Here is a 2698-nt window from a genome sequence, read left to right on the forward strand (position 1 = left end):
TGGAGCTTATATTTTGAATGGTGGATTCTTGTTTTTCCAGTGCCACTAGTGCCTTATTTGTTTTCTCAGCAATGTTTTGCATTGTTTTTTTGAACTCCTTCTCGTCTTTGCTTGTAGCATCCTGTAATTCATCAAGTTTGTCTTTCATCCATTGGATATATTCAGTCGTTCCTCTTTTAAATTCTTTGTCAGAAATTTCTACGAGACTTTCTGTTTTCAGGGTATCTGCTGCTCTGGTGTCACCCTTTGTGAGTGGCATCTTGCTTTGCTCTTGTATATTGTGTGGGATAGTTTACCTTCTTCGAGACATTGGTATGTGTTCTTGATCTGAAGGCAATGCTCTTGAGATCATATGGGCAGCTACCGAACTTATGCGTTTCTCTCACTTTATGACTTCAGAAAAATGTCAGTTCAGCGCCTGCTAGGGCAATCTCTTATTGCTAAAACAGGTCAAGGTGCTCCCGTTTAAAGGCAACTTGATTGCCCAGACATGTAGGCACTGGTGTGCAGCCAAATGGGGTGATGCATGCAAAGGGTTGGGTGATCTCAAGGGCAGGTCAATCACTTGGAGGACCTTGCTCAAACCTCTGTTGTCTCAGTGTGCTCACAACTGGGGTCCTTACTCAAATTCCTGCTTTCCGTTTCCTACCCAATGGTTTTCTCAGTGTTCCCTGCCTGGTGGCACTTACACAGGTGCCCTCACACAACAGCCCCTGCTCCAGCAGGGTCCTGGATCCGACAGGATCTGAAAAGTCAAGGTCAAATTTCCACCAACCCACTAGCCTCTGGCTGCTCTGCAGAGTTCACAGAAGCCAGCTGGCTAGCTCGTTTTGGGCAGTTGTTGTAGCCCTACAGTATACTTTTAAAATCTTCTTCACTTTCAGCTACAAGAAGTATGCAAATAAAACAGTGAAATAACACAACAATAAAGCAAAAATAGCATTTTTTTGGTATTTTTTCAGATGATTGATAGATTGTATTGCTTTTATTACTAACAACTCTTTTTTTAGATGCAATACCAAAATAATTCAAATCCTTTTTGACTTATCTATCTTCAAAACCTCAGAATTCCTGACTACATACATGTAGCCACCAATAGCACAAAACTTGCTATTTTAATTAAGACTTTAAACAACAAATGCTGATGAGGGTTTGGAGAGATTGGAGCTTTCATATGGTAAGACTGGAAAATAGCAAAACTTGATTGAAACCCATGCATTTCAAACGAATGGGAATCCCAGGGCACTTAATTGTGCTCACGCAAAACCTATACCTAGATCAGGAGGCTGTTGTGTGAACAGAGTAAGAGAACACTACATGGTTTAAAATGAAGAAAGAGTTATATCCTCTCTCCATATCTACTCAGTCTGTATGCTGAACAAATTATTGGAGAATGTGGAATCTATGTAAATAATGTGGCATCAAGATTGGAAAGTTACTCATCAATAACCTATGTTATGAAGATGATACAACTTTGCTTGCTGAAAGTTAGGAAGACTTCAAGTATTTTTTGTAGAAGATGAAAGAATATGGCCTTAAATACAGATTGCATCTTAATGTCAAGAAAACAAAAATTGTTACACTGGAACAATAGACAATATAAGTAGACAGAGATATAGATGTATAGATATAATAGACAGAGAAAAGATTGAAGTTGTCAACAATACATCTTATTTGAATCCACAATCAACACAGTACAATTACATTGAACATCAAGAGATATCTTACATTAAGAAAATTGGCAGTCAATAACCTCTCCAAAGAATAGAGGGTCAATGATGTCAGTTTGAGGACTAAAATCATGTCTGATTCTGGCCATGGTCTTCCTGATCACTTGCTATGCATCTGAGAGCTGGACAATAAATATTAACAACAGAAAAAGAAGTGATGCCTTTGAGCTTGTGGTATCAGAGAAGAATCCTAATCATCCTATGGATTGCCACAAGAACAAACAAATATGTCTTGGAGAAAGTGCAGTCAGAGAGCTCCCTGGAGACAAAGATGATAAAATTTCATCACACATACTTCAGGAATGAAGGGATATCATGCTTAGAAAGATGGAGAGTTGAAAGAAAAGAGGAAAACTCCCAATCAGGTGGACTGACAAAGTGACCACCACAGTAGGCCCTAGTATGTCAGGAATTGTGAGAGTGGCACATGACAGAACAGGGTTCAGATCTATTGTTCATAGAGTCACTGTGGATTGCATGCAAGTCAACAGCATCTAACAACATGATGGAAAGCAGTTTGGTCCTTGCTTAGAATGGTAAGAAAATATCACTTGATCCAACAATCCCACATACTCTTATTAAACAAATAAAAGCTGAAACATACACTGACATACTTACACTGAGGTTCATTGCACCAATATTTTTAATAACAAAGATTTGAAAACAATTCAAATGGCCATAAACAGGAATAGCTAAGAAAGTTGTGGGAAGTTCACACAATGGAGTATTGTTGTTGTTGTTGCTGCTGCTGTTGTTGTTATGTGTCATCGAGTCGCTTGCAACTCATAGTGACCTTATGTACAAGAGGCCTAAACTCTGCTCTAACCTGTGCCAACCTTACCATCTCTGACACACTCATTCCCACCTCCCCAATCACAGAATTGATCCATCTCATTAAGGGTCTTCCTCTCCTGTATCATCCCTCTACTCTCCCAAACATGATGTACCTCTCCAGGGACCAGTCCCTC

The sequence above is a fragment of the Elephantulus edwardii genome, unplaced genomic scaffold (assembly GCF_000299155.1).
Source record: "Elephantulus edwardii isolate Elephantulus edwardi_28Jun2011 unplaced genomic scaffold, EleEdw1.0 scaffold00111, whole genome shotgun sequence".
Taxonomy (NCBI): Eukaryota; Metazoa; Chordata; class Mammalia; order Macroscelidea; family Macroscelididae; genus Elephantulus; species Elephantulus edwardii.